General features: G+C 42.6%; 1 long non-coding RNA gene across 1 annotated transcript in view; it reads left to right on the top strand.

The window, feature by feature from the left end:
• LOC138504218 (uncharacterized) overlaps positions 1–14,875 on the top strand; it is a 581,329-nt gene that overhangs the window by 107,561 nt on the left and 458,893 nt on the right. Inside the window, exon 3 of the long non-coding RNA XR_011279807.1 lies at positions 1,183–1,275. This is a non-coding gene — a long non-coding RNA (uncharacterized lncRNA). The remainder of the gene's footprint in view (positions 1–1,182; positions 1,276–14,875) is intronic.

The following is a 14,875-nucleotide window of genomic DNA, read 5'->3' as shown; positions in this document are numbered from 1 at the left end:
TTCAGAAGTGTCTAAAATAACTGCCCTCCGGTTCGGAAATAGAGACAAATTCTCCCAAACATGGGCTCCCTTTATGGACTTCACCCAGAAATTCCCAGGCCTAGCACGGCAACCCCCCTCCCTGCGATGGATGGACAAAACTGAATAGACACAAAGGGGACAATGCAGAGCTGGAATACAGATTGGCCTAGGGTCCCGCCGGCTAATAAACCCGGGAGTGAGGCATCAAGGCCCGGATAAGCTGACGCTCGCCGCGGCCCGCGTATGACTCAATGCCTAAAGAATATATAAGGATCCCCTTTTCGCCCGCCTGTAACCCATCACTGCCCACTAGGGCTAGACTAATCGCTTGCTTCTCCCCTTGAACTGCCCTCTGACCTGTTATTAATGTTGTTTGTTTTGAAGGACGTTGTCCTTGTTGTTTTACTACTTGCACATCTAAGCTCAACCGCGTTGCTTGCAGTGCTCTTTATGTACCGACAACCACTCGATGCAATATGTGTACAAAACCAATAAATATATATTTGGAAAAAAAAAAAGAAGTGTCTGTATAAAAGGTAAGAATCCAGGTATGGCTTTCAAATGGAGATTGTTGGTGCATTCTAGTCAACACTGAGTCTGATTAAAAACATACCAATATAATATCCGACACTCCTACAATTTCCATACTGTTCCTTATTACTAAAATGGAAAGATTTAGTTAAGAAACATACAGCTCTGAATCAGCATTAAGGCCAAACAGTTTTAGAGTATTATATTTGCAGATTCTTTTGGCTTCAAGTTGACTCAACTTGAGTTTTCTGTTGCCCATTCTCTTGTGTTGTGGGCCAAGCCACGTAAAGTAATTTCCTCAACATTACCATTGTGTCTTTCTATAAAATGTTGTATCAGAGGGTAGCTAAGATCAACATTTTTTTTGGCTCTGTAGTGTTGGAGTATACGTAGCTTAAGTGTGCCCATGGTGGACCCAATATAATTCAAACCGCAGTTGCATGAAATGACATATACTACACATTTAGTGAGGAAGTTGATACTATGTTTGTATGTCCATATTTTGCCACCTAGGTCATTGAAGGGCTCTTTAGTTACAAAAGCACACATTTTGCATTGGAAGCATTTGCTTAACCCAGATGTCTGCATTCTAGTATGGAGCCAACCATTGTTTTCACTATCCGTTTTTAGCATACCTGGCGATAGGATGTTTTTGAGAGTGGGTGCTCTGTAGAAAGTGACCTGAGGACGCAGACCCAATATTCTACCAAGATCTCTATCACTGTAAGTATTTTCCAATTTTTGAGCATAATTGCTTTCACTTTGTTCGCTTGATGGTTGAAGCCTGTGATGATTCTAATGCTTTCATCTCAGGGTTTGGGCTTTGTCTTGAAGAGATCAATTCTAGAACACTGTTCAGCCTTATTGAACAATTGTTCTATAGTATTACGTCTCTAACCTCTTCTGACAAATCTTTGGCCAATTCATTTAGCTTCTGTCTGAAAGTCTTGGTTGGTGCTACAGATGTGTTTAGCTCTAAGGAATTCACCATCTGGTATAGATTTCTCAAGAGCCAATGGATGATGACTACTCGCATTAAGGCTGGAATTGAAGCTGGTCTCTTTTCTATATAACGTAGACTTGAGTGTGCGGTTGACTACTTGGAATTTAAGGTCTAGGAACAACAGTTCCTCTTTACTGGTGGTGGCAATAAGTTGTAAGTTCAAGACATTGGGCCTAATTACGAGTCCGCCGGTTTGGAAAGAACGGTGGTGGTAAATCCCCCACCACCGTTCTTTCCGGACCGCCTGATCTCGAGTTCTGGAGGCGTTCTGGAGGCGGGAGGTGTCACTCCCGTTAGGTCTGACCTGGCGGGTTTAACACCACCCGCCTGCAGGCGGCCATGGAAACACCGGCACCATTACAACATGGTGCCGGTGTTTCCACTTCCCCATGCCCATGGAGTCCTATAGGACTCCATGGGAATGGGGACTTACAGAATTCCACCTCTGGAATTCCAGGGTCACCGGGGTCGTAATGCCCCGGTAATTCTAGGAATCACGTAGGCGGAATGGCAATACGAGTCCAGCGGTAACCTGCGTTTTTTCCGGCTAAGTTACCGCCAGACTCGTAATGAGGCCCATTGTCATTTAGAATGTGGATGTACTTTGAAAGGCACTCATGCGAGCCATCCCATATAATGAATAGATCGTCTATATAATTATACCACATCACTATGTGCTGAGTGTGATGCTCCAATTCCTCTTTCCATGCCATTTTGTCTTACAACATCCCATATATAGATTAGCATATGTGGGTGCCATACATGAGCCCATGCCGTGCCTTTGGTTTGTTTATAAATGTGATCTTCATACACAAAATAGGTGTTCCACACAAAATTGTAGCATCTTTATCAACATCTGGTTGTGTTGACGGTAACTACTCAATCTGGTTTCTAAAAAGTATCGACATGCATCCAAACCATGTTGGTGTTTGATTGAAGTATAATGGAACACCACATCAAGAGATACCAGTAGGTATTGATATTCCCAATTGATATTATTCAATTTTCTAAGTAAATCCGAAGTGTCACGCATGTGGGAACTCAAACCAATAACAAACCGTTGAAAAAACTTGGCTAAAAATGTGGAGGTGTTCTCAAGAAGACTGTTAATGGAAGACACAATAGGTGTTCCAGGAGGCTGAGACAGACTCTTGTGTATTTTCGGGGTGAAATATATCATAGGCGTTGTAGGATGCTTGTTCTTCAAAAAGAAATATTTGTCTTTAATGATCAGTTCTTTTTCAAGCCATTGCTGGAGTAGTGTAAAGAATATTTCCATGATCTCTGTCAAAATGGACTCTTGTACTATCTCATAACTCCTGTCATCGCCCAATTGTCTGTATGCCTCATTCTTGTACATGATCTTTTCCATAATGACCACTCCTCTTCCCTTACGTATAATAATCTTAGGGTCTGTTTTGAGACTGTTTAAGGCCAGATTTCAGGCGTAGGTTAGATTTCTATATCTAGACATAATGTGTTCAGGCAGTTTCTTGAGATCTTTGATCACTAGTTCTTCAAAAACTTCAATGGGGTTGCAGATGATATTCGGACAGAACATGGATTTAGGTTTCAATTTGCTAGGAAATCTCATATCTGTATGGATGTCGTAGCGGTTAAGTAAGACAGAATTGTCTAACTGCTCAGTGCACTCTGACACGGCTGAGGGGTCATCCAGGAGGGTTGTCAAACAAGTGAGGTTTGTAAGATCAGTTTCTGACAAGTGGGACAGAGCTCTTTCATCCTTTGTAGTTATGATTTTCCCTTCATCAACCTTGGTAGCATAGAACTTGGTAAGCTTATGCTTCCTGGTGAACGTGACTAGGTCAATCCTGGTATAGGTAAAATCAAACGCGTGGGTAGGACAGGAATAGAGTCCTAGTGTGAGGACTGACTCTTCAATTGGTGTCTGTCCTTGAGGATATATTGAGGATTTTCAGCTGTAAGTCTTCCTTCCTCTCTGTCTCCCTCTCTAATTTTTCCCAGATCGAGTTGTTCTGCTGTTTGAGTTGTCTCCACTTGGATCGACATCCTTGCCTTGATTTGATTTGACCGCCTTTCATGCTGTTCCTCTTACTTGACCTGCAAATTTGCCTCATCCTCGTTTGTCCATTTTGCTGTCCATGTGGAGTACTTGAACTCGTCTAAATAATTTATCTTTTTTGAAGTAGTCGCATCTTGATCTGATGTGTCAACCTCTGAGCTATTTGGATCATCTGGAGGGGCTTCTGCTAGTGTATTGTCTGCTGGGGTATTGTCCAGCCTCGCCTTTATGGGGCCATCATACCTTTTGGTGAATGTGTAAATGCACCCCTGCTCATAGTCCAACCTGTCTCTCTTGAATTTCAACTGTTTTCTTAGCCCATTTCAACTTCAAATATTTCCAGATTCTTTTCCAGTCTAAACATGCGTTTTTTGCACTTGTCCGCATCCTCGGAATTCAACAGCTGTTCTTCCATATCTTCTTTGTCCTTGAGGAGTTTGTCTCTGTCTAGTTTGGTGTATTTACTCAGGCATGCAATCATTCCGAAAGAGCAGGTATTGGTATGATTGGCCCATTCTTCTATGAGCGTAGGACCCATGTCTTCCAAGGTGGGGCTGGTTAATATACGTAAACCTCTGGGGATTCTCTGTACCTCAAGATACGTTTGCAGTGTCATTGCTTTCCACCATTTAGATATTTCTTTCTTTTTGATCTTTTCTAATTTATCCATCTTCTGTTGTATAGTAAGGCTCGCTGGAAGGCAATTGTCACCTGTAGCATGCACAGGTGCTTTGTCGTTGTTGAAAAGGACTGGTGCTGCTGCTCTCCGTCTGGCTTCTACCTGGTCCGCCATTACCCCTAGGCTCACACCTGGAAGCTTAGTAGTAGTGAGTTGTGAGCAAAAAAGCAAGTACTGGTTGGGTGGGGATGTTTACAACAATTCCCTAATCAACACTCTCCAAGCTTATAGGATGTGAAGCTCAACCAAAATAAACTGGAATGCGAACTAACATGTTTTATCCTTGCCTGAGGAAGCTCGAGTCAAGAGCTGAACGCGTGTCTTTTTTCTACCTGCGGGGGTGAGTGCATTTCTTTTCTGGTCTGCTCCCATTGGTTGTTTGCCAATGTTTGCTTTACATCGTTGTGATGCATTGTAACTAATAAAGTCTATTTCTTATCAAGTACGGTCCTCAAGTATCTGGGCATTTTTCTGTTTCCCTGTGTAGATAGTTATGCTAATGTCTACATGGTTGTTGGAGACTGATTTCATATTTACATGAGCCTTGCCAACTCTAGCCCTGGACTGGAGCACCGGCTATATGAGGCAGGGCGGTATTGCATTTGGCCAATGTTTTTTGACTATATATATATATATATATATATATACTGCTCGAAAGATAAGTGACAAAAAGCCACTTTTACGCTCGGAAAACATGCAAATAAGGCTAAAAAAATAAAACTGCTCCTAGATATATTCTGAGCACTGTTCATCGCAGTGCCACTAGTAGAAGCTCTACTATTATTCCTGCCTGATGTGAAGTGGAACTTGTAGATAAAAATGCTTCTTTTAATTTGCATAAACTACTACATTACTAGGGGCAAATGTCTTTGTATTATGGAATACAAAGAGAGGTGTGTATTAGAAGAAAAAATATCTCTTTTCTCATCTAAAAAGTACTACCATTGGAAGAAGATTTCCATTTTTACTCCCATAAAAGATTTGCATTCCCAGCTTCAAAATAAATATGGAGTAAAATGTCCCTGCTTCAAGCGTTTTTCTGGAGCCCTGTATACAATTGTATTATTGTTATCCAATATGTAGAGTGCAGCAGTCACTACTGTGGTGGTTTTACAGCACCTGGCACTGCCTGAATCTGAAAGGTTGACATATTGTGAACCTTAGTCTGTGGAAATGAAGGGAAGGGATGGGGAGGAGGTGTGAGCAATGAGAAATTAGACAATAGAATGACTAAATCAGAGAGGAAAAACAATTGGGATGAGTGGGAAGGGATATGCTTATCGAAGTAGGGATGCGTGTTACTTAATTGTGATGAGTTATTGGTAAGCATGACTGAAGGACTCAGGAGAGAACAGCTCGGCTTAGAGCAGAGTTTTATTGTGATGACAATATCCAGACTCGACAAAGCATGATAGTAGATTTAGTTAGTTGGACAGTGGTTGCATGAAGGACTCAAGTGAGCCCGACCAGTGTGGAGGATTTCACCAGGTTAGTTTGTGAGAAACAATCCTTGAATAAATATAGCACTGGTTTTTGCAAAGCCACTGACAGAAGTGTTGGTGCCAAGAGATGGGCAGGTATAGATGTATGCCTGGGGAAAACATGGAGTAAGTGGCAGGGGAGGGGAAGAGGAGACATGGTGGACTTGTGTCCAGTAATATTCAGTTCCGTAGGCTAAGTGCTAGGTGTAATTCACAGTAACTTAATGAAATAACATTCATAACAAAATAATTCCAGCTGGGAAGACAATTAAAACGCTAAATAAAACTTTTATAGCCTCTTGCAGGACGAACTCCAACACACACTAGATACTGAACAGCACCATTCTCCAGCTCAGACAGAAAGCACCTGCAGTGTAAGTTTCCTTCTCATTAATGCTTGACCAAAGAAAACAGCACCTATTAACTACTCCACACACTCTTTGTTCTATCACCGTCTTAAACAAGATTACCTTGACAATGACATTACATTCCACCAGCATCCCTATTGCGAATCCCGCCTGCATTTTATGTCATGGTTACAGCAAGGCTTTTATAGTTATTTGAATATATAATACCTGGCTGATGACGGATGCTTCTTTTGGGTGTCATTTTATGCTTATTTATCAAGTTTAATTATTAAGAACCCTGCTGTATTTGATTTTAATTTTCACTCTCCAGAATGCAAAGGGGATATTCAATCACCAATAAATCAGGATGCAGAGCTGTAGCATTGATCGCGCCTTTTTCTGTTGGTTTGCTCGACCTATTCTGATTTTGCCTGCCTGACCTAATTTGCTATATGTGATCAAATTGGCCTGGATTGGATTAAGCTTAGAGGACACATACAGCACGCTATAAGCACATTGTGTTTGTATCCACATATAACAAGCGTTTTAGGACTTTAAAACTTAAGATCCTGCCCCTAACCTGCCCACACATGCTAAAGAAAAGAGTTTTAAAATAAATGCTGCACATAAATGTTGTTGTCCTCTAGGCCAAAGAAGTGATGAGTCAGACTAAAGGTGCCTCACAAGCATCTGGTCCCTGGCACTGGCGACGACTTCTGCTGCTGATTATTAATAATAGGACTGATTTGATTGACCCACTTTTTTTTAATCATAGAATGGTGCCTCTTACCCTGAATAGTTTTAATTTAGAGTCTTACTTGCACTTTGTACTTAATAATCAATGTATTACAATTAACTGTCTCTGCAATATTGGCACACAGCAAGACATTCTCACAGTTGAGGAAAAAAAACATATTAAGCAAAAATGAAGCAAATATTGATGACACATTGGGCAATTTGCCAAAGCGAACGAATAATGTAATTTCACATGCTGCATGTGCATACAGTAGGAGTAATACACATAGATCACCTGTACATTGGAAGGATGGTAAAAGATCTATTGGCCACATTAAGCTTTGTGTATTACCATTATACATTGGAAGGCAAAATGAGTCATCTGCTGAACATTAAAACCAAAATTAATAAAAAATATGAGTGCCAGAGGAACACTAATGAGAGCTGTTCCTGCTAGTAATATAATACATAAAATGAGTAGACAGGCAATTACACCAGGACTTGGAAATAATCAATTGAAACCATTGAAGGAAGCAATGATTAAATCAGACGTCTTCCTAGAATCCACTTTATTGAATCTGGAATCAAGATTCAGAGGAATTGAATTGATTCTTGTAAAACTAGACAAGTCATATTTAACTCTTTTTAAGCAGGCTTTGTCGGATTTGGTACAGCTAAATCAATATTTGGCATTAGCAGGAAGGGTGACAACAGGTGACATGAAAATCTCAAAAGTACGGGACAACAACAAATTTCATCTGCTAACTAATTTTGTAGTGGGAATTAACAACACCCAAGATCACACATCATTTGAATTTTAAGGAAAGTATTACTGATGGAACTATGTTATGTCATGTTATTGAGCTTTTATACCACACCCATCACTACCGTAGCAGTCTTATGGTGCCTAGCCTCGACCAATAGATGGGGATTGTGACACCACCTTGGTGTCATCAGACCCTAGTCTGAGGGTAAGAAAGTATAGGAAATGAGGAAGGGAGAGAAGAATTAATTGGTAGACAGACAGTTAGGTGGGAAAGAGCAGGTTGGGATGAGGGGTAGGAAATATGGTTTTAATATCTGGGATGCATGGGGGTTTTAGCTCAGGGGCAACATGTTTGTCTTGGAAGCAAGACAACGGGGAGCAACACAGGTTCGAATCCCAATTCTGCGCGTTATAAAAGAACCATTATAAATATTATAATATTTGATCACAGCAATAATTTAGGAGGCTTTAGAGGAATCATCTCCTGCAACAGCTTGCAACATGGCAATGGTCGCAAGAGGCATGGAGGGAACAAACATGCATTTAGAGGCATGCAAAAAGTCAATAAATCCTGGCACTGGCATAAAGTAACTAGAAAGGCATTCTAGCGAGCAACAGCAGGCCATGAGAAAGATGTGATCAATGAGGTGGAAGAACGAAAACATATCACAAGACTTGCACATATCCATGTACCCAAACTACTCATGCACCATACCAACATCGATGAGTACATCAGAATAGTCAAGGTAAAGTGTAAAAAGATTCTATAGGCCAGTTAGTAAAAGGTGCTCACTTTTTATTCAAAGATTTGTTCCCCCTTCTACAAAACCTTTGCTCTTCCTTCATTCCCTCGTGGGTGGGGTACCTAGACAAATATTTCGTGGCCATCCGAATAACAAACCAATATAAAGTATACAAAATGTCAATCAAGTTTTAAAGCTACCCCTGAGGCTCTATTTGGTCCTAGTCTTGACAGCGGTCCCTCAACCTAGACATAACCAAGTAGAAACCGCTGTATTTATAATACATAAATCAACACAACATTATTGGATTCTGTAGTTAATCGTGCTTCAGTGTTAATGGCCCGTAGACAATCCTGGGGAATACTAACAAAACGATAAGTGGTGATTGTGTCACCATAACATTATCAGAAACCAGCATTGGTGAACATCACATTAAATTCAAATCTAACATGGAGACACCATTCAGGAATAATTGCTCGACCTCTATCTTTTTTTATCCTCTGACTGGGTTGAATGCACAAACTAATGGCCCTAAGAAGAAGGGTTGTATAATGAAAGGCTCATTCCATTGTCAACTAGATCTAATAATGAAAGAACAGCACTAACTGATTATTGCAAATTCTTTATAGAATCAAAAGTGTGTTCTTACTTTTATGGACTTGAGTGCTGCCTTTGACAAAGTAAAAAGGCAGAAACTTTGGCAGTGCTTGAGAAGGATGAGTTGTCCTGAAGATTTGCTTTATACATTAGTCCTTCTCTAGCAGGAAACACACACATGTGTTCACTCTGGTAGGGATGGCCAGTGTAATTCCTAGTTCTCCATAGTGGCCGGTCTAAGACAGGGCTCTTTATCAGCCCAGCTACTATTTTTTTCTATATCAAAGGACTTGCATACTTGCTGATGTACCATGTTTTGGTAAGATAGGTATACTTCTCTTGTCTTGTGTCAGTGGTTAACTTTTTTTATGTTGCCCCCTCCGATATTCCCTACTGCTTACATTTACTATTAAAAGCATTTAAGGACCGCCTTTTAGAAGAGTCTCCTGCCTGCGTTGGATAGCATTCGGGCCTCTCTGTTTGAACACCACTGGGCATTGCCGGTGGTGCGTTTTATTGGCAAGAACACCACAGTCTCTACAAATATTGATTGATACCTATGCAGAATTTATATAGAACTATCTGGGGTACCTGGTGTTGCCTGTGTCCTGATAGAGTGGTATCGCATGTGCCCTGGAAGATGTTGCTCTTGTCCTCTTGTCGGCAAGTCTTGCTTCAGTTTGCTCTGGTGTCTCATGTGCCCTGAAGGATGTTGCTCTTATCTTCATGTCAGCAAGCCTTGCTTCAGTTTGCTCTGATCTCATTTGCCCTGGAGAAAGTTGCTCTTGTCCTCTGGTCGGCAAGTCATGCTGCTGTTTGTTGTGTTCCAAAAGCTCTTGATATTGATTTTGCACTTTGCATCAGATGGAGCTTTTCCAAGTGATGTTTGTTTTTTGTGCGGCATGTTTCAGTCACTCAGTGACTTCAGCACATTTGAGAAAATGGCAAGAAAGATTGATTGATTATGCTCTCTCCTTGTGAATGAACTTAAGTTAACTGTAACCTTATCATTTCCCATATTTGGAGTGGCGTGATGAAACATTTTTAAAAAAAAAATGTATTCCCTTTAAGAATGCTTTAATAAACACATTCGTAGATACACATTTCAAAGGAATAACCAACACATCGAACATTTTGCTTCTGACACTTTTCAAAATGTTACCTCCTTCTGGTACCTACTGTAATGAATCAGGGTGAGCATCAGTAAATGAGGGTGTCTCCACAGTGAATTTCTTGCATCCAAACATAGGGGGTCATTACGAGTGCGGCGTTAAGGGGTTAATGGTGCCGTTAAGGATGCAGTGCCGTTAACCCCTTACCGCCGCATTACGAGGTCCCTTAGCAGGTCCCACTAAGGCCAGCTGGTAAAACCATCCGTCCTTAGTGGGAGCCGCTAAGGGGCAAGGGAGCTAATGACGGGCCCGTTATTAACGGGCCTGTTATTAGCTGCCTCCCCATTCCCATTGAGCCCTATGAGGGCTCGATTGGGAATGGGGATGGGTATTTTGAATGGGGACTTACCGGGTCCTCCAAGGTTGGAATGACCCGGTAAGTCCCCATTCAGGGAACCCAGACCCTGACACGACTTTGGAGGCAGCCATGGCGCTAATATCTCCATGGCTACCTCCAAACTCGTAACGACCCCCATAGACTACAATCTTGCCCCAGACAAATAAGGAATACATGCAAAATTTGGTAGCAGTCGGTTTAACGCTGTAAATTTGTATAGCCGGACAAACATACACACGTACATACATTCCGCCTTTATATTTAAGGATTTAGAAATCAGCATTAATGTGTCTAAGTCTGCAGTAATGATATGTTCTCCTGGTCCAAAGGAAAAATCCAGATAGACTAACAACTTATTTTGTAAAGGGAGAGACTATAAAGATGACTGACACCTATGATTATTTAGATTTAACATTCTCCTCTTCTTTCAATGGGGCTAAGCATCATATGGAATTAAATCTGCCATATTTAGAAGATTAGTTGCATTTACTTTGGTGTAAAATATGACCAAATAAAAATGCTACCCTAACTCAGGGTAACTAACATTTAACACATATTATCTTATCTGAGCATAACTTTTCCCTAACTCCATGTCTATCTTTTATCAACCGGATGCTACTTAAAATCAAAGCAAGACATTTATTTGATAAGCAAAAAAGTGTCTGAGACTCATCCCTTCAAATTTTGATGAAAAGATTGCAAGAGCCAATATTCTGAGCTCGGCAAGATCTGGAGAATATGGAGCAATCAATCACATGATCCTGTCAACAAATCATCTTCCTAAATATTTAAGATGTATGCATGAAAACCTATCACCAGAGCTAGATTTAATATTTTACCGTTAGGAGGGGTTACAGTTAAATGTTCTTCCTTACAACTAGCTCGTTTCAACTGTTTACTTTGTAACCTCTGCATTGAGTGTTTATTGCTCTTTTTATTTTTTTGGGCAGCTTAAGCAAAAATTAGGACCTTTGTTTTCTTTACTGGGAAATCTGAATTTTTTTACAATGTAGACTGGTTATGTATTATTATAATATGTATTATGTACCATTAGCCAAAACACTGCTGGTTGTCTGGTCACTGTTGATTTATCCAAGGGTAGCATTGAGAATCAGAAGCAACTTGCAGGAAGCAATGTGATATTTATTCAATTAGCATTAGTCTCTGTATGTGTGTGGTTTAATTTTACAAATGTATTTTATTGTACCGTATATTTTATGGATTTCTTTTACTAATCTGAATAAACGTTGGTGCTGATGATAATCATCATGAAAACTTTATTCGGCCATCAGGCCATCAACGTACTTCCTAATAAAGCAAAACAATTACTTTAAATTAACAATACATCATGTCAGGAAGAGGAAAAGAAAAACACAAGGAGATCAGTATAACTTTTACTTTCACTGAGCAAATCAAGATCCCTCAGACATAAAGCCATGGTTTGTGCCATTTGGCCTTTTCCCCAATAATCTTAAATTTGCACCAGACAAAGACAGAATGATGTGAGAAATATCCAAATCGGCCAACAGAACCCAAGTGGGAATAGGGACTGATTACAATCCTGCTGTTTGCTGTCCAGCCAGGGTTCTGAAATCTACGCAGAACACCATTGGCCCCTCTTTGATCCCAAACCCAAATTCCAGTTTGTCACCCTCATTACACACTCTGAGACAATTCGCAATGGCTTCCCTGGTCACAAAAGCCCAGCCCCTTGCTGTGCAAAGCCAGTGGAAAGCATTTATTTGAGAGAGCATCCCTTGATTCCTTGATAGGACAGGGTCTACATACTTTGTTTCCAACCTTACTCGGACATTGGGTTCCCGCTATGTTTTATGGCCCAGCCCTCCCGTGTAGTATGCATGATATCGGGATTGGGAACTTTTATAGCTTCCCTTGGTACATTCTGCTGGACAAATTAGTCAACTTGGTGCTGTGTCACATTAGTATGCGTATAAGTCTCACAGTAAATGGTGGCATGTGGTTGTCTACATTGTCAGGTTTACAGGAATCAGCCTTGCCTTCAGGAGTCAATGTACCATCTATGTTTAATTTCTCAGGGCATTCCAGGGGTGGTTGGTAAAACTCCTTTACATCTGATGGGCCAATAAGAAGCTCCCCAACGGGCCCCCCACCTCTGCTCCCTTGGACTTCTATCAGGACCAGTAGTAACATTTTAATATATGCAAGTTCAGAGAGCACGTGTTCACAAGTTCATCCCTGAGCACTGCATCCTCCTTGACAGATAAGACAGGATTGGATCGAGTATACTGAGTGGTTTGCTTGGGTTCTCTCAGTGGAGTCAAACGAAGGAAAGAGTTGCTACCTGAGCACATATTTATCATGTTCTCACTCCAAGCACTGCTGTTAAGAGAGGGCATATCTTGAGCCACATCATCTGCCACCAGATCCATTTGGGCCATTGGGTCCAGTGAACTACCTTTCTCCAGCATTGGATCTTTCATGGATTCACATGCTTAGAATATTCCCCGTCATCAAACTGGGACCCCTCGGTACACATATATAGCCTTTTCCTATAGGAAAACTTCTGTCACTTTTGTGTCCTATCTACGTCCTTTTAGGACCCGCCTACGCATGCTCCGTAGGCCGTCCCAGTATAAGAGGCCCGCCCCGGCGGCTCCCCTTCAGATTTCAACCGTCTCCAAAGTAGTGGGATCTCCTCGCGTCGTCTTACTATTTTGTACAAGGTTGTGTACCTGGAGTTGGAGTTAGGTGAAATTTTCCTCCATGTCAGGAAAAGCGCTGTTCCGTCCGTGCGCGACGTGCGGCTTGAAAAAAGTTTACGAGGGGGACGGACATATGGATTGTATATACTGTCTCCACCCTCATCATTTGGCTGATAACTGCGACATATGCAAAAGGTTTTCTCAAAAGACCCTCAAAGACCGAAATCGACGGCTGGTGGCATGGTTGAATGATGGAGCGGGGGCATACCCCCTTCGGAGGTAGGCTCCACACAATCGGCGAAAACATCACACCGCGCTGCCTCGTCGGAACCACCGTCAAAGAAATCTCGACCGACAGAAAAAGAGTCATCTCGGAGTCATTCAGCTAGAGAATCCTCGTCGAGAAAATAGTCATCTTCATCAAAAAAGCATGACAAGGAAAGGTCGAAATCCTCTTCGGGCGATCACCATAGATCGACCACGAGTCGAGAGTCGAGTAAAGGCAGGCCAAGTGTGGAAAAGGCGGCACCGCCTAAACCACCTGCTAAGCCACCGTCGTCGACGGCGGTCCAGTCATCAGCCTCCACCCTACCTCTGACGCATGTGCTATCCACCGTCCCAACGACTGCAACGGTGGCCTCGTCGACAGAGGTTCTACAGGAAGCCTGGAGGCCTGAAGTTTTTGATCCGATCCCTCCGGATACTTTACTGCAGGAACAGGCTGTGTCGCTGTCCTCGGGGGAGGACGAGAGCGGGAGAATAGCTGGCCCAGCAGACCTCGGGCTACGAGTGGTTGACAAGTCGTCGACGAGGGGACCCGGAATTACGGTGTCTGCCCCTCTTCTCAATCCTCAATCTGTTTTGTCGTTGGAGATTCTGTCCACGCTTCAGTCTTTAGTACAGTCTTTGGACCAGAGACTACCTCAGGTAAACCTGCCACAGTCACCCGTCGACGAGCCGGGCCCGTCCCGTCCACCGACGCACTCACGCACGCCAGTCTCAGCACCACTGCCACCCCAAGAAGAAGGTGAGCTGCCAGATTCGGAGTCTGACAGGGGAGCCATGTCGGATATCTCATCATCCCCCTCCAGGGATCCAACCTGGGAGTCGGAGGTGGAGTTAGAAACCCAGAGAAGCCCAGCTCACCCTTCCCTCCGGACGATATTGCATCATTCCATTCTATGATGGAGAAGGCGTGTAAGGAGTTCGGTTTGTCCCAGGAAGAACAGAAAAAGGACTGTTTCTTGTTCGACCACATGGGTAAGAGAAGGAGGTCAGTGTTCTCAATACCCATACTAGACCACGTGTGGAAGGAGGGTTTGCATGCGTCACCCCTTTACGGAGCCGGCGGTGAAAGGACGCCTTGAGAAAAAGTTTAAGGCTCCAGAGTCTACTCCCAAGTGCTTATCCTCCCAACCAACGCCGGAATCGGTGGTGTCGGCGGCAGCGGCGAGGAAAGCGAAGGCCCAGCACAAGTGCACGACTCCGCCTGAAAACGAGGCAAGACGTCAGGATGCCTTTGGCAAAAAAGTGCTATCCGTGGGAGCAACTACAGTAAAGGCCGCAAACTCTCTGGCTATTGTAGCCAGATACGACAGAGAAATTTGGCACAGGCTGGCTCTGTTGCTGGATCATCTTCCGGAAGAGCATAGGAAGGCAGCGATGTTACTTGTCCTAGAGGGTGAGGAAGCCTCCAATCATGCAATAAACATCGCGGTTGACCTCGCTGAGTCGG

The sequence above is a fragment of the Ambystoma mexicanum genome, chromosome 11, assembly GCF_040938575.1.
Source record: "Ambystoma mexicanum isolate Mex_15411 chromosome 11, UKY_AmexF1_1, whole genome shotgun sequence".
In the NCBI taxonomy this organism is placed as follows: Eukaryota; Metazoa; Chordata; class Amphibia; order Caudata; family Ambystomatidae; genus Ambystoma; species Ambystoma mexicanum.
The sequence above is the reverse complement of the archived record's forward strand: the minus strand, read 5'-3'. Positions and strand labels throughout refer to the sequence as shown.